The sequence below is a fragment of the Peromyscus eremicus genome, chromosome 16_21, assembly GCF_949786415.1.
Source record: "Peromyscus eremicus chromosome 16_21, PerEre_H2_v1, whole genome shotgun sequence".
NCBI classification, from domain to species: Eukaryota; Metazoa; Chordata; class Mammalia; order Rodentia; family Cricetidae; genus Peromyscus; species Peromyscus eremicus.
This window is the reverse complement of record NC_081432.1, coordinates 37798519-37825324: the sequence shown is the minus strand read 5'-3', so window position 1 is coordinate 37825324 and position 26806 is coordinate 37798519.

The window sequence follows — 26806 nt, the reverse complement described above, 5'->3', positions numbered from 1 at the left end:
CACAGCTTCCAGAGGCTTCACAGCAGTGCCCTCCCTCCCCCATGGCTGGAACACTCTCCCTGTTCCTCAGACCTGGAGCAAGGTTCACAGCTCCCTCTGCTCCCAGATGACAACTGTGTGGGGACCACTCTACTCCGCCTCACTAGTTCCTTTACTGTACTCTTTCAGTCCTCTCATTCTGTTCTGTCGTCTGCTTCCTGGGGGACCCAGAAGCAACGCCAAGTTAGACAACTGGGCATCCTTGCTCTTTGCACCAGTTAGAACCACTCTGCTCCTGGTGATTGACGTTGTTAGGGTCAGAACCTGGGTCACAAAAGCCCAACCAGCAGCTGGTCACACGTCCAAATTAAACAGGTACATATTAGTGAAAGCGAAGAAAGAAGGTTTATCCAGTATGGCCACGTTGGAAAGGGGAACAAAGAGATCCCATGACCCCACCAAGTTCATCTTTGGGGTATTCACATGAGGTCAAGTTTAAATAGAGGGCAAGAGGTATGCAGAGCTGAACAGCTGGGTCAGGTTGTGGTCCCGCCCAGCATCAGTGCCTAGGTGTCAGTATCTCGTGCAAGGTGGCCTGACAGTGGTTCTTCTTTTCTAAGGATGATACCTTCCAAGGCCCTGAGTACATATCTGAAATACGGAGAGCATCAGAACCATAAATCCTTCTTCACACACACAACATAAAGGAAAGTTTAGCTTTGTAAACTGGGCGAGTGAGAGATGAACAATACTAACTAGAACAAGTTTAGCGATAGACTGTAATGAAATTGTGTGACTGACACCTGCCTTCCCCTCCTCTCTCCCTTCTCCCCCTCAAAATCATGTGTTTTGTTTATGCACTTAAATGAAGCAGAATGGAAGGGGTGGGTCTCATAACCACACCTCTGGTGTTCAGTGACCCTTATTTTGCTTAATAATGTTCCTAAGCACAATAGCAGGGTGTTGTTAATTTTCATGTTGCAAGAGAAACCCTAAGGGAAGGTGGGATCGCACCTAGAAAGGCAGGTCCACCTTCAGCCATGCGAAAGAGATGGGTGGAATTTAATAAGATATTGAGCTTTTCTTTCTCAGAAAGTTGCAAATTTTCTTTTCTTCTTTTCTGTCTTTCGGATGCTGGGCCAGAGCTTAAGCAACATTTTTCTGGTTGCTTTGGGTTTCCTTTCTCTTTCTCTAAAGCCCTTCTCCCATCCATGTGGTGGACCTCCATGCTGTAAACAAATGGAATGGCTTTTTATCTTCTTTACTCCATTCTGCTCCTCTGGGTAGCTGCCGATATTTACAGCAGTTTTTCTTTTAACTTCAATAGAATTAGCTTCTATTTGAGTCCACTCTTAAATTATTTTATAAGGAGACTAGGAACCCCAATGTGGTGATATAGCGTGCCCCCCCCAATATATTGTGCATCCTAATAGACTTATCTGAGGTCAGAGAACAGAACAGCCGCTAGATAGACATAGAGGCCAGAAAATAGTGGTACACACACCTTTAATCCTAGTATTCTGGAGGCAGAGATCCATCCAGATCTCTGTGAGTTCAAAGCCACACTGGTAAAAGCCAGGCATGGTGACACATGCCTTTAATCCCAGGAAGTGATGGCAGGAAGAAGAAAAGTATAAAAGCCGTGAAAACCAGGAACTAGAGTTTGTTAAGCTTTTGGCTTTTAGCAGCAGTTCAGCTGAGATCTATTTGGTTGAGGACCAGAGGCTTCCAGTTTGAAGAAACGAGATCAGCTGAGGAATTGGTGAGGCGAGGTTAGCTGTGGCTTGTTCTGTTTCTCTGATCTTTCAGAATTCACTCCAATACCTGTCTCAGGGTTTGTTTTATTAATAAGACTTTTTAAGATTCATGCTACACCCCAAGAAGGGTCCTCAGCTACCAAGCTATCACTAATAGACATGCCCTCGCCCCCACCTGTTCTGTGGCAGGAGGGTTGGGGTGTGGAGAGAGTCATCAAGATTAACCAATTGAAAGAAACTAGTAGACAGATAAAGACTGAATACCCTCCCTCACCTGGCTCCCTGTAACAGAGCATGTATGGGAAATGCCCAGGTATCCCAGTGTGAGAAAAAGTGGCTGTTCTGTAAATGGCCTATAAAGGGTCATGAGACTCCTGGCCAAGTGATTTTTAGCACATGCCTTTCCCCAGCTCATTAATCCACTCCCAGTCTTGGCAGGAGACTTTCTCTTTCTTAATAAACTGTCTCTATTTCTGTTACTAATCATGTATCCCGGGGAGACTTCTTTGTCCTGGCACACAAGAACATGGAAATCTTAGTGTGCACCTTCCTGACTCAGCCCTGAGTCTATAACAGCAGCACACTGTAGATTCTGGGTGAAGTGGCCTTCTTAGAGGAAGGTGGTAATGAGTGTCCAGCTGCTCTGCTGCTTGAGGTCCCCACAGCCCAGAAAATCTAGTGCCTCCCCTCTGGGTCCCTTTGGCGGAACTTCCAAGGCCATTATTTCTGCAGTACTCACATCAGAAGTGATACCTTCTGCCCATCTGTTGTCTCCAAAGCCAAACACATGTCCAAAAACTGAACATCCTCCCTTCATGCCCTGTGATTGCAACTGAACCTATGAAGGCTGTTGAGGAAGAGAGAGGTTAAAATTCTACCTACATATCAGGGCCAAGGCATGCTGGGTAGAAAAATGGGACCTAGTCAGAAACATGTTTGAATCTAAAGCTATGAACATATAGGACCAGGGGGCATAGACAACTCTGTGCAAAAGAGAATGGCCACATAACTCACTAACCCAGTTCTCAAGTTCTGACTAGGCTAGTGATGTTGGGTGATCCCAAAATCCTTTTAGGGCTGTATCCTCAGCAGGCAGCCCACACACCGAGCAGCCTGATAGCTAACAGATGTCCCACTCTGGTCCTCAATTTTCACTCAAGCTCTGAGCACATCTCTTTCTCTGGGAGAAAAAGAGACCAGAATCCACCTGTGTCTTCAAGTCTGTCTGATGTTTGATCTCTGCATTTGTCCTTCTTGTATGAGAGGAAAGGGTGCCTGGAGGACTTGTCCTTGCTAAAGACTGAAGGTCCTCTGTCCCTTCAGAAGTCATGTGTAGAGTCCCTAACCCCATAGGCACTTAGATCTGGGATCTTGGAATGTGATTAGAGCATGGGGTGGAGCCCTCGTGATTTTGGTGAATGGCCTTACAGTAGTGATAGAGGACTATTGGGGTGTCTTTGAATGTGACAGTCTTCCTTAGCTCTGCTGTGTTTAGGTTGAGAGGCTGGGGGTCCTGGGAGCTCAATAACCATCAAAGCCACCCAAAGCCAGAGGCCTCGGGTTCTTGTTTCATGAATTCAAAGAATGAAATTCACAGAGAATGAGTTTTAGGAAGAGGTGTTTTATTATGACAGGGCACTCAAGGGAGAGCAGGAAGACCGAGCTCCTGTACCACAGAAGGGGTCCCCAGGAGTGAGACACCATGGGAACACACTGCCTTGGAGTTATTAAGGCTTTAGTAGATGGGGGAAGGGCTTGGGGATGAGCTGGCCGGTCCAGTTTCCATTGCAAGTGTTGAGATCCTTTGGTCATATACTCAGTACGGTTCCAGGAAAGGGGCACTCTGCAGAACTCGAGTCAAGTCCTGAGTGAATGTGTATTGTTGACATTGTTATGACCAAGTCAAGGAAGCCAATGCCTCAGTCCCATGGGAGTGGTAACACCTTTCCTAGATGAGGCTGGGAGTGATGGCAAAGCCTTCCTTGTGGATCCAAACGTGAACGTCGACAGTGTGTGCAGAGACTGCCTCACCATGGTCAGAGTTACCTGTGGTATCTTAAGAGGAGAGGGGCTGCTGCAGGTATTGTGGCCAGAGCATCAACTGGATTCTCACACTACATTCTTAGAGGTGGGGATGCATCCTAGGCAGAGAATTTAGCCTTCTTAGAGTAAAATAAGATAAAGTTACTCAGGTCACCTAATAGAGTGACTCAGTGATAGGAGCTGTTTCCTCGGATCCTTCTTTGAAACTTGTTCCCATGTAAAGCTATGTCACTGAGAATAATCTTGAACCTGCAATCCCTCCAAAGTGCTGGGTTACAAGAGTGTGCCACCCCACCAGGTTTACATGGTACTAGGGTTTTGTGTACACAGGGAAAGCACTACTGAACTACATCATCGGCTCTCCTTGTGGCTTTCTAGGCAAAGTCCACATGAGACGCAGAATTTTCAGGGATATCAGTCTTAGAATCCCAACTTCAAGAGCCGTGGGGAACGAACTTGTATTTGTATAATCCATCTGCTCTGCAGATGTTATCATAACAGCGTGAGTAAACCAATATCACTACGGCTCGTGGCCACAGAGCGGCCTCAGCGGCCTTCACCGCTGGTTTTCATAGATCCTGTGCCTGGAGGAACATGGAGCCTGTGCTTTCCTTGCAACGTTAGCAGGTTGGCTGGGTGCTCACACATTCCATTGCTGCAGTGCCAGAACATTCCGTTCCAATGAGACAAGCATCACCAAATCCAAACCTCCCTTTTGGGAACTGGATTCAGTTATTTCGTCTGCTAGCATGGATCATTTAAAAATGTGTTATCCTGCTGCCTCTTGGTTCCTGTCTCACACCCTGCCCTTGCTTCCAGCAATCTGTCCTAGCACCATCAGTCAAGACAGAACTGCCTACACCGAACTTCGCACCAGCTTCTCCCTCTGCCTCGAATGTGTTCCAGGGGATCACAGAATCACATTGCCCTTCTCATAAGAGATGTGTTGTTTTTTTTTTTAAGAGTTATTAATACTATGAACAGAGAGACAACACAATGGGGACTTTGAAGAGAATTCAGGCCCACACACATGACAACGTGGAGGTCCTGTCTTAGAGGTTTCAGTAGAGGGAAGATCCCATGCCACACAGTAGCCCACAGTTTGTTTGCTGGAACAAGTAAGTTGTCTCGGATTCCCAGGCACCCAAACTTCTGTCCATGCTCTGCCCTTCTCCTTGCTCTCATCTACTCCATTTCAATTAGCATCCCTCACTATGCTATATATCAACTTGTTTCTTATTCATTCTTGGCTTCTTCTACAAACACAGTACAATCAAAGTGACATAGAACTAGAGGTTGGAGTTCTAGTGTCCAGTATATTATCTGTTGCACAGAAACCCTCAAGAAGTACTTGTTAAATTAATTAACACCCCTGACATCTTAAGCATAAGAAATAGTATGTAATTTAGCAGATCTTTTGTCTCCTGTGTCAAAACTTAAGGACACATTAAAAGCATGTGTTTAGGGTTATACTTCACAGTCTCAAGGCTTACTTCAGGCACTTAGCAGCCTTGTGACTCGGGCATGGTCATTCAACTTTAAAATAATGGCAATCAAACTATGAGCACAATGTCTAATACACTGCAATCTACCAAAAATGTTTTAAGTTCATAATTGTTATAGTCATTCGGTGATTGTTGCTCTTACCATTGTACCTCTCTTTGTATATCATATCCTAACTGTTCTTTGGCATGTCTAGTTTATAGATAACAAATATTGCAACAGAAGCTTTAGTTAGTTTAACCCTGACATGTTGTTTTAGCGGCAAGTTTATTCATCATTAAATTTAGCTGGAATTTTGACATGTATGTTTAGTTTATATTTTCCTTATGAATACTACAATAATTCTGCTTTATTTTCTCTTTATGGAGGAAAATAAAAGCATTCACTTCCCTGTCCTCTGAATACATGTCTTGATCCTCCATATCACTGTAGTAGTCTAGCATTTTGTACAACACAGTTATAAGTTCCTGGGTATGAGGGAAGGGGCCCACTGGTAACACTTACTGTCAACTTTATCTGAGTTTACATAATTACTTGATTACAATGTGTCCAAAATATGCTTAATTTTTTTCACCTATGAACTCCTTCTCATCTTTTGCCTCATGTCAGATTCTGTTGTAGACTGTGGTGTGCTTTGGCATTCTGATTCCACTTACTAAAGGAATCCTTGTCACACCATTCCCTATCACTCTAAATTTGTGGTTTTTCTTCATCATCCAGACTCCTGAATTATGTGAGTCCAGTGATCAGAATTTCAACCATTTTTCTCTGTATTTGCTCCTAAAAGTGCTTATATCTAGTCCGATGACTTTAAACAAAAACATTTACTTTATGTGTTTTGCTTGCATGTATGTCTGTGAACCATGTGTGCACCTGCTGAGGCCATAAACATGTATCAGGTCCCCTGGAACTGGAATCACATCTGGTTATTACTTCCCTGTAGGTGCTGGGAACCACACCTGGATCATCCACAAGAGCAGCAAGCAAGCCCTTTACCCATTGAGTCACCCCTCTAGCCCCCCAAGTCCTGTAACTTTTAACAACAGATCTGCTCTGTAGAGTCCGCAGGTGGCCAAGTGGAAACATTCCATCCTGGTTGGGTTGGAGGAAGAGGAAGACTCCCGAAACTCATGAAGTAAACAAACTTCACAGGTCTGAGAAAGCCAATAGGGTTTCACAAGGCCTCCTCCCAAGGTTATAGAAGAAGTTGCCAACCTGCCAGTGAGTCATAGAGGGAACTCCAGTGTCGTAGCCTTTTTGAGTTGCTGCCCATGTTGGCAGCAACGTTTGGTGATGCAGCTGTCTTTGAGCCATCCCTGCTCCAATGAGCAACTCATCACCCATACCACTCCCATAAACAACCCTTCACCCATACCACTCCCATAAGCAAGCCATCAACCATACCACTCCCATAAGCAAGCCATCAACCATACCACTCCCATAAGCAAGCCATCAACCATACTACTGGAAGCAACCCCAATAAAGATTCATTGTTTCAACAAGTCGAACTTTTGTACAACTGTTACTTTGGTCTGTCATTGATTCCTAGGGCGTTTCAGAGGGAAACAAAGACTCTATAAGGGTTATTAATATTATATTTTGAATTATGAATCTGTGGAAGTGAAACCTTAATCTTATTGGGACAATGGACTCTGGTTAGCTGGAGCTGAAAATAGAACAGTGGTAAATAAGAGACTAGTAACAAAGAGGTGAAATCTTGGAAGTATTCCCTCAGGGTGAGTGCACAGAGCCGTGGTCCAGCAAGAGAAAAAACTGCATCCCACACTGGAAGGTGAACTTGGTAATGTGCGAGAGTCTCCCACATAATACTCATTTGGTAACATGAAAATTGTGGAAGTGAAGGGGTCATGGGAAACATCTGAGACTTTGCTTTGTGCCAGGAGAGACCATGAGTGAAGGGGAGGCTTCAGTTGTGGTGGAGACCTCAAGATTAAAAGGATCATGGAGAGAAACTGAAGTTTAGCACCATGTGATGGGCCAGAGTCCCTGAAGGGAGTCCAGGGGCTCACTGGAGAAGGAGCAGCCTCAGTTACAGTAGAGACCTCAGCATTACTGTAGATGCCAGGAACGTGAGGCAACCACCAGGGACAGCATGTGTGCAGTGAAGCTGCCCTGAGCCTGTGAGACACGCTGATTTTGCTGCACATAGAAAAGCTAGAGCATTAGGTAGTCCCAAGCCCTTGGAGGACCAGAAGATCAAGAGAGAGTTCCAGATACCAGACACTGAGATACTTACACTCTTGGGTTTTGTTTTTGCTGTGATCTGATTGTAACTACCTTGCTTCTTCCTTCTTGGAAAGAGATGTATGTCACCTGTTCCTTATTTTACAGGTGTCCACAGTTCAGAGACTTTAGACTTTAGAGGAAATGTTAGGTATTTTAAAAAGACTTTGAACTTTTAAAGTTTTTTTTAAATTTCTTTAAGAATCTGGGTATTAAAAAGTAGTATAACTTTTTAAGTTATACTATGTTTTATATTATTGTAGTAAAATGAGATCTTGAGAATAAACAAGAAAAGAAAGGTTATGGACTAATAGTGATGTATTTATATGTTAAGTTAATAAAGGGCCAATTGTACTGGTTAGGTTTGGTTTTTTTTTACAACTTGACCAGCACAAGAGAACCCTGTCCACTTCCCCATTTCATCTCAGGGAGCTCCTTTTGTCCTCTTGAATAACTTTATGTTGTTCAAACATACCAGGTCTCCAGTCTCAAGACATTTTATATGTCACACACTCTGTCTAGAATTCTTTGCAGCATTGCTACCAAAAACCTCACTTCAACAGAATTCATTCCAAAAGTCTTCTCCTCTGAGATAGCTAAAGCCAGCAGCCTTGTCAATGTTCACAGCCAAATGATCTTCTTTTCATATGTTTTCAACTTGATATCATATAAAATTTCATCAAACATCATTTGTTTACTTATTCATATCAAAAGAGTGGCTACTTGGGATAATGACTTCACCAGTTCTCAATCGTCAATATATTATAAGATCTAAAGCCTACGTAAAGCAAGCCTTCTGTGAATATCTGCTAACTTGTCTTTTTCTGTGTGATGATGATGTCACCACACCACCCAAGTCTGTAGAATTTCAAGAGTCATAAATACAGAGGAAGAAAGGAAACAGTAATGAGGAGGCCAGTGCTGCATTTCAATTCCCATGAATTGATGCATTCCATCTTGAAGATCTTTTAGATTTAAGATGTCCAAAAAGAGGTGAAATAGTCCATCCAGCAGGAAAGCTCACTAGGACTCAATAAGTTCTAAAGGAGGACTCGCTAAGACTCTGTAAGTAAACAACTCAAAAGCTCCAGGAAGTCCCTGAAACTGACCAGCCTCTCCAGGCACAAGCTTATAAGAGCAGTAAAGACTGGTGGGGGACACTCAAACTGAGTTGGCTGGAAAGACATTCTCCAACCTGTTGAGCTGCAGGCTGTGCAGTCTGCTCCAGAAATCCAGCTTTCATGAGTTGCTGCCCATGCTGATGGGCTTTCAGTGATGCAGCCCTGTAAGTAACCTCTTACCCATATTCCTGTAAATAACTCCAATAAATTTATTGGTTCACCAAGTTGGATTTTGGTAGTAATCATCTATTCTATATCTGAGTATGTCATTTGTTTATCTCCCCAGGAATGGTACCACACAATAGCCAGTACACACACTACATGGGTTCTGAACATCACAAAAGCTGAGGGAACATGGGCAGCCAACATGCTAAGTGATAAAAACAAAACACAAACTGAGAAGCTAGTTTGGTATCTACTTTTGGGGACATGGGCATGTCCAGCTTGGCTCAAGAAATGTCCTAAATAATACTATGTACTTAGGACATTGTTGAGAAAACACAACACCCCAAACCATATGTGTTACAGCTGTAACTACTCCAAGAGAAAACGTGGATCCCTGATATAATAGAAGCAGATTTTGGCCAAGAAGGCATCTACTGATATTTCTAAGTTCTTGTGTTCTGGAACAAAGAAATAAACCAGGGACTCATGTTTAGTGATCAAAATGAGAAAGTTTACTGAGAAAGAGAACATTCTCAAGTGTAGAAGTAAGCTGGAGAGTCAAGAATGAATAGAAGTTCTAACACAAGTGTGGCAAGCCCTTAGGGGTCATTTCCACAGCACCTACCCTCTCCAGGACATCCCAGAGCATGCTCTGTTGCAAGTAGTCCTAGTGTAGAATGGTTTTCATCTTCCTCGGCTGACAGCTTCTTTCATATCTTGATTCCTCTCTACCATCTTGCCACACTGGTCAGTAGACCCCACCTGAAGGAAGGCCTGGTTTAATATCTAGATAATACCTCTTAAAGGGTCATAAGATAACGGACCCGAAAACCAGTCTCACCTCCTCCTGCTTGATACCACGCACCACTCTCCTTCTGATGACCTGGGACTTCTTAGAGTCTGAGCCCAGAGCTTCAGATAAGGATTTGGAGAGACAGTTTTCCCACCTCTTCCTTCCCATTTCCAGCTGCCACCAACCATTGGGTCCTGGGACCAGGACCACCTGGAACCTGACCCCAAGCTGTCTTAGAGACCCCCAAAGTCAATCCTTTCCCCAGCCTGCTCACTGCCACCCACCTTTCCCAATGTGCTGATTTGGGACTACTTAGAATTTCAACCAAGATTTCCAACCAGAGCTTTGGCCACCCTCCTTACAGCACTAATCTGGACTAGTCAGAGTATGAATACTGAAACTCAGAGTCTCCCCAAGACTGAAAGTCAAGCATCATCCAGCTGATCCATGACCTGATAGATTGTGCTAACAGCAAAGACCTGAACACCCCCTAAGAAGGTCAAGACCAGTTATCCATGCCAAGAAATGTCATAAATGCCATCGCTCTGGATGCCTGGATGCTATTACCAAAATGTAAACATGAACAACGAACATAACATACCTCCTTCAGAAACCAGCACCCCTATTGTAAAATTCCCCAAGTAATGCAATTAGCTTAAGCATAAGACAAAGACTTTAGAACAGCAATTATAATATGTTCAAGGACATTAAAGAAGATATGAATAAATTCCTGATAGACACAGTGAAAACACAAACAAACACTTGAATGACGTAATGAGAACAGGCTGGGCATGGTGGTGCACACCTTTAATCCCAGTATTCACTTGGCAGAGGCAGGTGGATTTATGAGTTTGATGCCAGCCTGGTCTACAGAGCAAGTTCCAAGGCAGCCAGAGCTACACAGAGAAACCCTGTCTTGAAAATCAAAGAAAAGGAAAAACGAAAGATTGAGAGCAATTAAAGACATGAAAATAGAATTTAACTAGGAAACAATTACTTTAAAAAAATCCAAACTAAAAACTCAAAATGAAAAACTCAGGAAGTGAAACACAAAGCTCAGAGGAATGTTTCACGAATGTTTCCTCTACTTCAGAATGAAGTAGAGCAGAGAATCTCAAGTCTTGAAGACAAGGTAGAAGAAATGGAGTCAAAGAAAATGTTAAATCTAAAAATAATCCAGGCACAAAACACCCAGGAAATCTAGACACTCTGAAAATACCACACCTACAAATAATAGGTATAGTGAAAGGAGAAGAAAGCCAGGCCAAAGACACAGAGAATTTTTTTTAATCAAAGAAAGAAATTTCCCATCTAAAGAAAGAGATACCTATCAAAGTGTAAGAGGCATACAGAAAACCAAATAAACAGGACCAGAAAAGAAACTCCTCATGACACATGATAATCAAAGCACTAATTGTACAGAACCAAGAAAGACTGTTAAAATCTTCAAGGGAAAAGCACCAAGTCACATATAAAGGCAGGCCATTAGGGTAACACCTTGACTCTTCAATGGAGATGCTGAAGCCAGAAGGTCCTGGACAGACGTTCTACAAGCTCTGAAAAATTCTACCAGATTATTATACCTAGCAAAACTATCAATCATAATTGAAGGAGAAAGAAAAACATTTCATAATAAAAATTTTTAAACAACTTATGTCCATAAATCTAGCTCTACAGAGAACACTAAAAGGAAAACTTCAGCCTAAAGAGATGCTAACTACACTCAAGAGGACACAAAGAATGAATAATCCCATAATGGTTATTCAAAAAAGAGGGAAACACACCTAGACAAAAAAAAAACAGAAATTAATAAACATTGATGAACAATAATAGTAACTCTTAATATCAATGGTTTCAATTCCCCCAATAAAGATACAGACTAAAAGACTGGATTAGAAAACAGGAATCATATTTCTGCTGCCTCAAGGAAAAAATGCCCCACAGTCAATGACAGATACCACCTTGGGGTATAAAGATAGAAAAGGTTATTCCAAGCAAACAAAACCAAGAATCAAGCAAGTATAGTCATTTTAGTATCTGACAAAATGAACTTCAAATCAAAATTAATCAGAAGAAATATGGAGGGACAATACATGTTCATTAAAGGAAAAATATCCTTTTCAGAATTGGAATAAAAGGATATTCCAATTCTGAACACTCATGCACCAAATGTTGGGGCACCAATTTCATAAAAGAAACACTACTATAGTTAAAATCACATAATGACCCTCATACAATAATAGCAGTAAATTCAATACTCCATTCTCACCAATAGGCAGGTCTTCCAGACAAAAACTAAACAGATAAAATATGGAGTTAAATAAATAACGTCATAAATCATATGAACATAATAGACATTTACAAAGCATTCCACTCAAACACTGGAGAACACATTTTCCCCTCAGCAGCTCATGAAACTTTCTACAAAATTGATCACACAGTAAAACACAAAGCAAATCTTTAACAAATATTGGAAAATTGAAATAACATCCTGCATCCTATCAGGCCACCATGGATAAAAGCTGAATGACAGCAACAATAGAAATGGTAGAAAATACAGAAACTTCATGGAAACTAAGCAACTCATTATAGGATGAAAATTAGATCAGAGCGGAATCAACAAGAAAATTTAAAACTTTTTAGAATCAATGCAAATGAAACTTACCATATCAAAATCTATGGTACACAATGAAGACAGTTCTAAGAGGACATTTCATAACATTAAGTGCCTACATCAAAAAACTAGGATGATCTCATGTTAATGACCTAACGATATCTTTGAAAGTTTTAGAAAAACAGGAAGAAACAAGGGGTAGATGAACTAGAGAACCCTGACTTATACAGATTGTGTAGATATTGTAGGTTTAAAAACTGAATAGATGGGAAGAAAACTAAGTGATGAAATTAATAAAACATAAACAACAACAAAATACAACACAAAGAATCAATGAAACAAAGAGTTGGTTCTTTGAAAAAAAAAAGTCAACAAGATTGACAACCTTTTAGCCATATTAACCAAAGAAAGAAAGGATACAAATTTATAAAAGTAGAGATAAAAAATGCACTGAGAAAATTCAGAGATCACAAGGACATAATTTATATATTGTATCAGCTGTAAAATATATATCATCTGAAAATACACATTTTAGAATAGCAAGGGGAATATATTTCAAAGAGTTTTGTGGAAATAATTTACATTTATGCCTTAAGAAATAAATCTTCCAATGGATGTACACCAATAAAACAATTTTTAAAAAATCTATATTCTACTAAATTGGGAACACTAAAATACATGGATGAATTTCTCAATATATACAACTTATCAAAGTTAAATCAAGATGAAATCAACAATTACAAAGACATATAACTCTTAGTAAAATAGAAACAGTAATTTAAAAATCACTCAACTAAAAAAAGCCCAGGACCAGATGGATTCAGTGCAGAATTCTATCAGACCTTTGAAGTAGAACTTAACACCAGTACTCTTAAATTAGTCTACAAAATAGAAACTGAAGGAACTCACCCAAATTCTTTTATGAAGCGACCATGACCCTGATACCAAACCACACAAAGACTCAACAAAAACAATAAAAGTATAGACTAATATGTCTCATAAACATAGACACAAAAATTCCAGTGATGCTGGTGAGGATGTGGGGAGAGAGGGATTCATTGCTGATGGAAGTGCAAACTTTTATAGCCCCTGTGGAAATCAGTGTGGAGGCTCCTCAAAAAGCTGAAAATAGATCTACCTCAAGATCCAGCTGTACCGCCTGTGGTAGTTTGAATAAGATGTCTCCATTAAGTCTCAGACATTTGAATCCTGGGTCTCCAGTTGGTAGCTGTTTGGAAGAAGTATGTCACTGGGGGTGGGCTTTGAGATTTCAAAAGACTCATGCCATTTGGAGTTAGTGTTCCCTGCTTTCTGTTTGTGGATTGACGTGTGAGCTCTTAGCTGCAGCTCCACAGTTATGCCTGCTCTCATAGTCCCTACCATGACGGTGATGATCTCTTATGCCTCTGGAACTGTAAGCCCCAAATAAAACCTTCCTTTTATAAGTTACATTACATTTTGTCACCACAATAGAAAAGTAACTAAGATAACACTCTTGAACATAAACTCAAAGGATATCACATCCTACTACAGAGACACTTGCCCATTCGTGTTCATTGCTGCCCTATTCATAATACCGAGAAATTGGAAACAGCCTACATATCCACTAACTGATGAATGAACAATGAAAATGTGATAAACTTACACAATGAGATATTATTCAGCTGTTAAAAAATGAAATTATGAAAGTTGCAGGTAAATGAAAGGAACTAGAAAACAAAATCATCCTGAGAGAGAGAACCCAGATTCAGGAAGATAAATACTGCATGTTGTCTCTTCTATGTGGGTGTCAGCTTTTAAGCTTTAGCTATGAATGTTTCATTTAGAATATCCACAGAGGTTAGGGAGCTCGTAAGGGAAGGAAGGGGAAATAGAAGATAGTGTGATGGAAGAATAAAGAGGAAATTAAACAGGAGAATTAAATGAGGAGGGGTACGGGAGGCCAGGGTTGAGGAGGGAATACGGAGCGGGACAACTAACACTAAAATCCTTTTGAAAAACCATATGGAGATCTACTACTTTAGAACCATCCAAACACACACACACACACACACACACACACACACACACACACACACACACACGCGCGGAGTTTAAATTGAGTTTCTATACAACACAAGAGACAATACCCCAACTATACATCATACACCGCCAAATAAATCATCCAGTATCAGGAACAGTCGGATGTTTTTGAGTTGTTGGCCTATAGCACACCCCTCCCCCACAAAATTTATGGGCTATTGGCAATGCTGTTGGTTACCCTGCACAACCTCACAGTAAAACCCTCTTGCTGAAAACACCACACACATTACGTCATCAAATGTGGAGAGATGGGGTTGATAGTCAACTGGAAGCCTCACCCCTACTGTTGACTGGCGTTCATAGTCCTGGAAAGTACTACACACCCGACCAGAGGAGAAAAGCAATCATCAGTCTCACTCAGCTGAGACCTATGTGAGCTCCGACAGTGAACTACCTGAAAGATGCATGCCCATCAGTGAAATAGTGGGACAAATGCTATGGGAATAACAACCACTCTATGATTGGATTTAATGCCCACTTCATGCGATGGAACCCATCCCCAACACTACTTAAGTGGCCAAGAACCTAAGACTAGGTAGGTCATGGGCCCTAGGGAAAACCTGCTATTATTTTTCTGCTAAAGCAGTGCTTCTCAACCTCTGGGTCCACAACCCCCACAAGGTCTCATATCATGTGTTTGCATTATGATTCATAACAGTGGCAAGATTACAGTTATGAATAGGAATGAAATAATTTTGTGGTTGGGGGTTGCCACAACATGAGGAACTATATTAAAGGGTCACACACAGCACTAAAAAGGTTGAGAACCACTGCTCTAAAGGAGCATAGCAATAAAACGACTCCTAATGACATACTGCAATAATCATCAGAGAAGCTTCTTTTTACAGTAGACAGTAATTAACAAAGAGACCTTCAAATGGACAACATGCAGAGACCGAGAGACTTCGGAGCACTCAGCCCTAAATGGGATGTCATTATCAAACCCCTTCCCTCAGGTCCTAGGGATCTATGGGGTGGAGAAGGCAGAGAGATTGCAAGAGTCAGAGGTTGTGGACATCAAGGAGACAGTGTTTCAAGACACCAGGACTGATTCACACATGAGCACACCAAGACTGTGACAGCGTGCATAAGATATGTACAAATTCAAGCCAGACAAAATCCCAACACAAAATAGGGGAAGTGGGCACAAAGTCCCACCCTGGCCAAGAAGCTATTTGCAACAGATGCCTTTTGGGAAAATCAGTCTTCTTTAATAGAATGACCCTGGGTATATCATCCACATGCCAATGCAGACCCTAACCTCTGGAGTTGTTGGCCTGAGTAAATCAGACTCCATGCTAATGTATATGTGAGTTTGGGGGTGGGGGTGGTAAGTTGGTTTGGTTTGGGTTTAGGTATTTTTTTTTTTAAAGAGAGAAAGTACATAAAGTTGGGTGGGTAAGGAGGTGGAAAAGATCTGGGAGGAATTGGAAGAGGAGAAAGCATATGACTAAAACATAAATTTTTTAAATAAAAAAGAAGGAAGAGAAAAGAAAATGCAACCAATTTCACAAACGTACTCATGAAAACCTTAGGGGAGCTGGGAAAATGTCTGAGTGGGCAACACACTTGCTATGCAAAAGTGGGACTTGAGTTCAGATCCCCAGAACACACATAAAGCTAAACAGAAGCATGCTCCTGTAATCCCAGTGGTCTAATATGAAAGGAGGAGGTGGAGAGTGGAGAATCCCTGGACTCTCACAGACAAGCTAGCCTGCTGTACAGGGTGGCAAACCTCAACATAGCCTGTCTCAAATAAGGTGTAAGGTGAAGACCAGCACCCAAGATTATCCTGACTGTGACATGTGTACCCCCACATTCATAAACACAAACATGCACACACACACACACACACACACACACACACACACACACACACCTCTAAATGGTATTTTGTTTCACAAAATGTGCATACTCAAACTGAAAACACATTAGCAGTCCAGGGTAACAAGTCTACATGTCACACAATGCCCAGAGCTTAGGAGATTTCAATTATGCAAATTATATTTTAAAAGTCTCTGTAGCACAGCTCAGCCTCTGCTCTGTGGAGGGCTGGGGCCGAAGATGCCCCCATGTATATTCAACACTGTTGGACAAAGATCATCTCTTTGAAAAGTCACCGGACACCGTAGTCAAGCCAAAAATGCAGATGGACCAGGAGTAAAAGCCCAAGAATCTAGCTTGGCCAAATATTCCATAGTTCACTATGGTATCTAGATAAAAGATGGGCTCTGAAATCAGTGGTAGCTTTGGAAGTTAGCCGCAAGCAATGAAGACTGCCTCACACAGCTACCTGACCTTCCACACTAACCTCCAGGCTCCTGGGGTCACTGTTAACACATCAAAGTCCCCAGGCTCTTGGGGCCCCCAAAACACCTCCCCCACCACCTGAAAAGAGTCCAGGCTCTTCCAGTTGACAGGTTTCCCTCCAGTCTCAGCCTGTTCCCTTTATAGCTGGCAAGGCTTTCCCTGACTTCTTGTTATCTTCTCTGCCTCCCAAAAGGCAGCCAGGGCAGCTTTGGACTCCCCCAGATGGCTCTGGCTATTCTCTCTACCACCCAGGAGACAGCCATGCAGCAAGGTCCGATTTCCAATAAACCTTTCTTTCCACCCATGGAGCAGTCAAGTTCAGTGGTTCGACTGTGCCCTCACTTATACCCAATAGTCTTTCATTCCATCCCTGCCTTCCAATATAGTAAGTCCCGCATATTCGCCTTAGAAGTCCTCCTCCCCAGATGTTTCACAGTGAAGCTCTGGGGGTCTTTAATGGAAACAGTACTAGAGTCCTAACACTGAGTACATGCACCACTGGCATGCCATTGCCTCTGGAATTTTCCAAGAGCAAGAAAATGTTTATCATAGAAAAAAAAAAAAAAAAAAAAAAAAAAAAAAAAAAAAAAAGCATGAGTCCAGATTGGCATTCCCAATTTGATTTTAATCAACCCTGAACACACTCACTGATCTTGGCCCTCTAGCCTCTGGAGCTATGGGAAATTAAATGCCCATGTTTAAACACGTGTCCTGTGGTATTCCATTATGACAGCCTGGGCTCATCCAAAGAGACATAAATCATAATAAACTAAGATCAACCAATCTTATGAGACACTTCCAGAACTTCTGTCTTCACAATCTGCTCCACTAAGGTTGCAGAGTCTCCATCCCGTGTTTTAAGGTTGGTCGAAATAATCCCTGGGGGCTCGGTAAGTAGTGGTGGCCGTGACTCTCCAGTATACCCACTAAGACATGCCCCTAACCAGTTGCCAAGTTTCAAATCTATTTCCTTACCAAGTAGGAGGAACCAGTCACCCCCACCATTGAGGCTTGGGCAGGGGACCTGGCAGTCTATCTGCTTCCTAGTTGGATAGCTTTCCATAGGTTACACTCATGATAAACGTCCTTTGGCCTCTCAGGATTCCCCTGTGTAGACCAGGTTGCATCCCTGTCCCTGAAAAGTTCTGTTTTCTCAGCTGAGCCACATCGGTTGTCATTTACCATCTGTTCTGTGGTTTTCTGAATTTCATTATGTTTCCCTTGTGGGTTTAGGCCTTTAAAAAAAAAAAAAAACCTTCTCATGGAAGTACACTATCTAAACAGGAAGTTGCATGTGCCTTAAGGGGCGATCTCAGTAAATGTTCAAAAACAGAGCACAAACCTGTAACGAGGACCCATATCACAAACTAGAGCATGACCAGGACCCCCAAAGCCTCCTCTGGGGCCACTCTCGGGTCCCCGTCCTTCTCTGTACAGTGATGCCCACTAGCCTAACTCTGCACAGCTCAGATGAGATTTAACACTTCATATGGAAGGAAACCACAAGAAGCACTCACTTGTCCCTTACTTCTTGCATTCTACGTTCGGTTTGTGGCACGAATCCATAACACTGCACACCATGGGAGACAGTTCATTCTCATTACATGTGTTTTCCATGTGTGTGGCTACACCACACCTCATCCAATCCACTTCAGATGGCTACTTGGTATATTCCTACTGGAGGATATTGGGAATAGTGCGCATGCAAGCATCCTTTACATGTCCTTTACATGCCCTTTACATGTCCTTTACATGCCCTTTACATGTCCTTTACATGCCCTTTACATGTCCTTTACATGTCCTTTACATGTCCTTTGCTGTGAAAAGAAATTATTTGGTGAACATGCATGTTCTCAGGTGAACATTTTTTGTTTCTGTTGTGGATTTGGCCTTGAAGTGGAACTCTTTAGCTAAAGCAGACAACATCGTTGTTTTCTAAACTATTCTATCAATGTACTCTCTTCCCAGGCTTGTACTAACTGATTAACATTGTGTTACTAATATTAACAATATAGTTTTCACTGTAGACCACAGGCAGGGGGAAAGGGGAACAGAAGGAAGGAAGGAAGGAAGGAAGGAAGGAAGGAAGGAAGGAAGGAAGGAAGGAAGGAAGGAAGGAATAAGGAAGGAGAGAAGGGGGAAGGGAAAGAAAAAAACAAAAAAAATTTTCAGTGGGAACAGAAAAATTATTAGAATTCATTATGTGTATTTATGCCTCCCCCATGTTTGATGGAAAATCAGCTGTTATTGGTTCTATCACTGTAACACGACTGAGATACCCAACAGAAACAAACAGCTTACAGACCCACAGTTCTGGAAGCAGCAGGCCCTTCCCGAGTGTCCACTGTTGCCTCGGGCCTAAGCTGAGATGGCTAATGTCAGGAGAGCCTGGCAGAGGAAAACCACAGGCATCAAGGAGCAGAGGAGGAGGATTCTGGGATCCCACAACCTCCGTCAAGGCAACACCTCCAGTGACCTCAGGTCTCCCGCTGGGATCCTCAAAGGTTCCACCACTTCCTAGGAGATCTGAGCTTGGTTCAAGCCTTTAACATAGAGAGCCTTGAAAAAACAAACAAACAAACAAACAAAAACTAGATCCAAACTAGAAACGCAAGTTTTGCTTTTCTAAAACAGAGTTCATCTTCCTTCATCTTTCCCAGAATTCCTCCCCTGGTACCAAGGTGCATTTACACTGTCCCTCCTCAGTGCTCATCCTGAGCTGTCTACATAGGCCCGCATGTCTTGTCCATCGCCATGGCTGTGACAGTACTGAACACCCAGTCATCTGCCCAAACCCTGGGGTTTATTCACCAATAACTGCACTGACTGTTGCTGCTTCTTACTTTGCTCCCCAGCCTTCTTCAGCTAAGTCTCTACCACCTCCCCAGGGCATGCCTTCCTCATCAAGTACTCAGAGGCGCTGTCACAGTCAAGGTTCTCTGGGGGATCACAACTGATGGGGTGAATACGTCTTAGAAGGGAACTTGATAGATTGGCTTACACAATATGGTCAGGAGAGTCCAACAATGGTTGTCTTCACCCTGGAGAGACAGAGCTGGGAACTGCTCAGTCTCTATGGCGGCGTGCCTCAACAGTCCCAAGCTGCACGGAGGGCCTGGGCTGTTGCTGAAAATATCCTTTAGGTCCAGGTTGGAAGGCAGAAGAAGCTAGGTTCTGATGTCAGTGGAGGATGGAGCAGCAGAAGCAATGGCAGGCAGTGACCACAGGAACAAGGCAGGAGAACTTGCAAATACTGTAAATGAACCGAGACACAAAGGCAAGCGGGCTGAAGAAGAGGCTTCCACCTTGGACGTCTTTGTATCTGCATGTATCCTGAGGAGCTGCCCACATTTAGGGTGAGTTTTCCCACTTCGTTTGACCTCTTCAAGGAAGTCCCTCACAGGTGTGTCCAGAGGCTTGTCTCTTAGCTGATTCCAGAGCCACTCAACTGGACAACCAAGATTAACTATCACAGGTTGTCTCCTCTGTGTCTCTCCACAATCCTGTTTTCTTCCATTGTTGTCCTTATGAGGAAGGACCGAATGTCATTCTGCCCCAGTACCTGGCAGCTCACTGTGAGGAAGAATTGTGCCTTATTTCACACTGTAGAAGCAAAACCCATCACAGAACCTAGGATGATCCTGAACAGGCAGGTATTGAATTCACCCACTCACTCATTCACCTGAGAATTCAATTATTCAACAAAAATGTAGGAAGCAGCCCTCCTGCGCAGATTTTGCTCTGAGCACGCTGTGTGGTGGTGATTCAACTAAGCCTGTTTCTGTTCCCATGAACTTACATTCCAGTGAGCAGGCTGGCTAGTGGGCAAATAAGCCGGCAAAGAGATGAGCAGAGAGATTGGTGGAGAACGTGCCCACACCTGTACTCAGCCCTCCATTTTCCTGGTGGACACTGCTCTCTGTCTGTCTTGCTCTAATGACAGGATTCTCAGGTCTGATCCAACTATTCCCTGCCTCGGAAGACCGTCCTTTGCAGTAGGTATGGGTCACAGTTTAGAGGGCATCCACTGAGACTCCCAGGCTCTTGTGTCCTGGAACAAAGAATTGAACCGTGGAAAGCGACAGGAGCAGAAACAGTTTGTTATGAAAGAGAAGGAGACTCTAAGCTTGGAAGTGGTCCAGAGAGCCAGGAAAGGTGGCCGGCTCAGAAGCCTTGGATCGAAAACCTACAGGCAGTTTAAATTAGTGCCTGCTTTCTCCCACATCTGAAGAGTGAGGAAGTTTCTCATGTGTGCTGCTTGAGTTCCTGTAACCTGCTGGGGCGGGAAGGGGGGGGGGGGTTGGGGGGTGGCAGGGAGGTGTCCAGTCTTATTCAGTCATTGTTTTTGTTTTGTTTTTGTTTTTATGGACTAATCTCTAATCTTGATAGAGATGGAATCTCTTCTTCATCCCAAACCATAACCTTACCTTGACCTCAGGGCGGTCATCCTTCATTACAGCAGACTAACACTGGGGGAGGGGCATCCTTAACCCTCAGATATTGGTTTTCTACTTTCTAAACTACACTCCAGAACAATGTGTTTTCATTTCCTTTTCCTGTTTTACTAACAACCCACTTTCTTTCTCCCAGATTGTAGCTCATGATGGGTAGATTATTGAATGACTGAACGGTTGAGACGTAGAAAAATAGAAATTGATGACTGTCTGAAAGGAAAATGTGCCCTTCACTTATGTACAACCTAGAAATGGCCATCCTAGTGATGGTAACCTAGAGAAATGAAAGTTATGTCTGCAAAAGGACACTTCTCCATGACTCTTCATAGTAAGTTTATTGAAAAAAAAAAAAACTAGAAACAATCGAAATGGTCACCAGCAGGAGAAACTGGGGAGTTGAAGTATTATTGAGGAATGAAGTATTACATGTTAACAAAAAGAGGAGGCGATGCTAACTGACATGTGCAGGCCATACTGTGATTGCCTGAAGAGGCTCTAGCACTGGCCAGAACATCAGAAATGGTCCTTAGCTTGTTGGTGAGTCTGGTCATGCCACGCACAGATTTTTCAAAGGCATTGAGCTATACCAATGACTATGGCGTCTCAGTAAATTTATTTGAAAAGGAAATTTGGAGAATGAGAGCACTTCTGGGGAACCCTAACCCCAGTCTCTATATCTAAAACTTGATCCATCTAGGTAGCCTGAGAGTCCTGCCTTCACTGTCTGATCCACTCCATCCATTTGTCAACAACAACAATAAAAAGGCACAGTTACCGGGGCTGGAGAGATGGCTTAGCGGTTAAGAGCACTTGCTGCTCTTACAGATGATTGGAGCTCAGTTTCCAGCCCCACAACAAGCTGCTCACAATCACCTGTAACTCGAGCTCCAGGGGATCCATCACCCACTTTTGGTCTCCATGAGCATGAGTCTACACACACACACACACACACACACACACACACACACACACACACTATTTAAAAATTGAAAAACAACAACAACAACAAAAAAAAACAACTCCACAGCTCTCCCATCAAAGGGCATAAGAGATAGCTTCTTCTAAAGTCAAATGTGAGTGACCATGAGTCAAGAACTGAGATAACAATTTTGTGGATTTTCTATAGTAATGAAACAAAGAAAGTTATAAATCAAAATAATTTTCAAACACGTAAATGGGCACATCAGTTGGTCAGGTACAACTGAGCAAGAGAACCTTGGTTTTAGCTCTTGAGTGCTGTCTGGTGACATTCCTGGGAAGTTAGTGGTCTGTTAAGTCAATACATGCCAAGATGTTTCACATTATGGTCACAAGGATAAATTAAACACAGAGATGGCAGGGAATGGCTATTAAGAGCACTAAAAATAGCCTAGGATAAATTGGCTCCCGATCTGCAACATTCCAACTTTTCCATAATCACTGACATTCCGATCAGTCCGTCATCCTCACGAGTGCAGCTTCACTCCTGGAGCTTCAGTTCACATATGGCACCCTAAGCTACAGTTGGCACCTCCTTCACAGTCTCCCAGGGTTCAGTATCTCGGCCAGTGTACCTGGGTCCTCACAACTCACCCCGCCTGCACCACACCAGCAGCTGGATGGCTAAGCCAGTGTCTTGTTCCCAAGACCCCAGCATTCTAAGTGATCACAGTGCATCCACGTTGGGTGGCTCACAACCATCTGTAAATCTGGTGTCAAATGATTCGGTGTCTCGGGGCTCCACTGGTGTCTGCACTCACTCTCTCTCTCTCTCTCACACACACACACACACACACACACACACACACACTGATACACACACACATAACTGAAAATAACAACAAAAGCAAGTTCTTTTGAAAAGACTTAATATATGAAAGAAACCAAGACAGAGAACTTAGGAAATCCCCAGTCAAAAGCTACGTGTAAGACACAGAACAAGAGCAAGGGAAATCCATGATTCACAGATGCAAAGATGATGGGTGACAGGTAGCCACTCAAAAAGAGTCAGGGGTGTCACAGCCCAGCACCACTGAGCCTCTAACCTTTCTTGGCTCTCTGGTCCACTCTCTTCTCAGAAGCGCTTCCTACCTTAATAAACTGTCTATTTCTACCTCTCCCCATGTGTCCCTGTCAATTCTTTTTAAAATACTTTTTGAGATTTTCTTTTATGTGTACGAGTGTTTTGCCTGTGTGTGTGTGTGTACTGTGTGCATACAGTGCCCACAGAGGCCAGCAGAGGGTGCCATATCCCTTGGAACTGGAGTTCAGACAGTTGAGAGCCACCATGTGGGTGCTGGGAATTTAACCTGGGTCTCCAGAAAAGCAGCCAGTGCTCTTAACCACTGAGCCATCTCTCCAGTCCCGTTGGTCTGTTTCTTTGTTCCAAGACAAGAACCTTCAAGTGGGTATCCTCCAGACTCCAACTCTCTCCTATCACAGTGAGTAGCAGGTCGAATTCAGGGTAAAAGGACCCAAAAAGTGAACAGCTTTTTCCTTGGCTAAAACCCAGAAAAGTCCTTGGCCATGTGTGCAATTTTGTCCTTGGGGGCCAGAGATAGCAGAGGTGTTTAAGCCAAAATGTCTTTGGTTCTGCCCTAGCCAGAGATCAATGATGGCAGAAGTGGGGAGGGGTCTTTTTTCCTTCCCTTAACTGAAAACCATACATGAGGACATCTGTGGTTTCCAGGAAACCATACATGAGGACATGACTGAAATTCAGAGGCTTCTGGCTGCCTGATGGGTAGGAGCCAGACTCAGAACTTCATCCTCCCTCTATGCTTCCTTCCATCCAGGAAAGATTTATAAACTCGGTGACCTCAATGGTAAATCATTTCTGGTACACAGCATCTCTTTTCCTCTTTCTTTCTTCTATTATCCTAATATCTTCTAATAATATCTAATAACAATGAAACACCTCATTCTAAAACTCATTCTCTGTGGTCTGTGAATTTTATCCTTTGAATTCACCAAGCAAGAATCCAAAAACCAACTGGATCAGTGGAAGTTTGGTGTCACTGTGAGGGGCTGGCACCCTAATTTCTAAGCTAAGCTCACCAAAAGCCAAGAGAGGCTCTACAGCTGTCAAAGACACCCCAAAATTTACCATGTCAATAGCACAATGATTGGGGGCTGTTGAGATGACTCGGTAGTTAAAATTACGTACTGCTCTTGCAGAGGACCAAAGTTTAGTTCCCAGAATCCACACTGAGAAGCTCATAACCACCTATAAATGATCTCTTGGGGATTTGGGGATCCAACACCTATTTCTGGACTCTGCAAGCACCTGAACTTATACTTATCTAAACACACACACACACACACACACACACACACACACAAAGAGAGACAGACAGACAGACAGACAGAGACAGAGACATACAGAGAGACAGAGACAGACAGAGAGAGGCACACACACATGCACATATGAACACACACATAATTAAAAACAAATGTTTTTAAAAATCCACAGTGATTACCCAATTCTCCTCCATGTGCAGGTGCCTGGTCGTTCCCGGTTAACCTTGAACTTACTTGTTATGCCTGACTAGAAAACCGGCTCAGTGAACACCCAGAAGATGCACCAACAGACCGGAAAACCTCACCGAAACCCCGGCACCCGCAAAACAGCTGGGTCATTTGTCAACATCTGACTGCTGTGCATGCTCCTTGGCCTATAGTGTGCTAATAATAGCGAACACATTTCCATATGAATCAACACATGGCATTTCCAACTGGGTCAGTGTCCCCAATGTGTCACCTCTTTCTGAGGATGAAAATTAGATTCTTGTCCCTAAAACTCATTTGTGTTCATCTGCCTGCCAACGCTAAGATAGATATACCTCACATAGAATGTGGCAACCAATCAGGATGAAGCTAGTCCTCTCCTCTCCCTGGCTTCCCTGGTCTCCTTCTCTCCTTCTCCTCTTCTTCCAGCTCCATAGCCCCTCTCCCCACTTCCTGCCACCTCCTTTCTCTGGGAACCTGGCACAACTCACAGACTATATCAAGGACCTCATTGGATGGAGGGTCTTCTGAACTTAGTCACAGTGGCAGGGCATCCTCACCTCTCACAGGCATCCCAAATCCCTCTGTGGTCCTCATATCACTATGGCCCGAGGGAAATATCACATACCAACAGGGAACCACACTTTCATGCCTGTGCCGTCTGCCATCACGTCACTCCCCAGACATGTGCCCATCACTTCCCAGGTACTAAGTAGCTCATAGCGTACTTCACACACAGCACCCACTCAACCCCCGAAGCTACGTAAGGAACAGTGGAAAGGCACAGCCAGGGAAGGAGAGAGGTTCAGCACTCGGCTCAAGGCCCTCCACTAAGAACCAGTGATACCCATTATCTCTGCCACCATTCCACCAAGAGCTGAGAGCTCAGGGCCATCCCTCTCCAGATGATGCTAGGAGGGAGGACACACGTGAACCTTTGACCAAAGTAGAACACTGGGTGCTCATGGCTCCCCCATCTCCCTCCCTTCTCAGGTGTCCTGGGGTCTGCCTCTGGTATCAAAGTCATGATGGGTGTGTTGGTCAGGGTTCTCAAGAGAAATGGAATTTAGAGAATGAACAAATGCTAGAAAAGGCCAACGATTAGCGTGGCTTGCACTGTAGAGGCTGAGTGCCCAACAATAGCTGTTTGCCCACTGAAGAGCCTGAGAACCTGGTAGCCGCTCAGTCCACACCAGAGCTGCATGCCTCAGCAGTCACAATACGGCACTGAAGGCCTGGAAGATTCCTGGCCTTCAAGCCTGTGTGGAAGACCAAGGAGCCTGGGTTCTGGTGGCAGCAGTGGCAACAGGGTGGATACACTCAACACAAGAAGGAAAGGCAGGTGAGAAGGCACTCACTACTGCTTTTCTTTGGCCCTCTTTAGATCTAGGCTGCTGGAGGGTGGCGCCATCCACCCTGATGGACAGTCTTCTCCCCCGACCCCATCAATCCTTCCCAGAAATGCCCTCACAGACCCGCCCAGAGATGTGTCTCCTGGTTCGTAGCAGACCCAATCAAGTTGATAATCAAAATTAACTCTCCCAGTGGGCCTGACTCTTGGCCCTCTCCTAGCCAAGCTACGCAGAGAAAGCTCTGCCCCCTTGCATGTGATAAGCAACTGAGGTTAATGCTCTCCCCCTGGCCCCAGAAACGTGCAGCCAGATGCAGAACATTAGGGCAAGTTACTACTCAGAAATCCAGCGTGGAGTGACAGTGTCGCCAAGAACTCCAAGCAGTAATTGGCACTGAGAGAGACTTGGAACTGCAAACCAGTGATTTTCAATTGGTATTTTTTTTAAAAAAGTAATTGACATTAAGTGCAGTCTGGAGCAGCAAACCAGTGATTTGCAAATGACACTCAATAGGAAAGCGTTTATGTCAATGGATAGCGAATAAGAGAGAGCTCACAGTGAGCACAAAGGGGCGACTAACCGTGCAGGGAGGAGAGAGCAGAGAAGTTCAGCTGGGCGCCCCAAGGCTTAAGAACAGGCTATATCCTAAGGGCTCCTCCCTTCTTCCCTCCCTCTCCCCTTCCTTCCTTCCTTCCTTCCTTTCTTCCTTCCTTCTGCTGCAGGGAGCAGGCTCCAAACTCACGCAGTGTATGTTGCCTTTGTTAGTCCCCTGGCCTCCTTCCAGCCCTGCACGCCCTCCCAGGTGTTTCCAGGATACACCTCAGGCTTCTCTGTTAGCTCTCTGGCCCTTGTGCTTCTGGGTAAACGAAGTCAGGAGAGACACAGGTCACGATCTAGAAGATA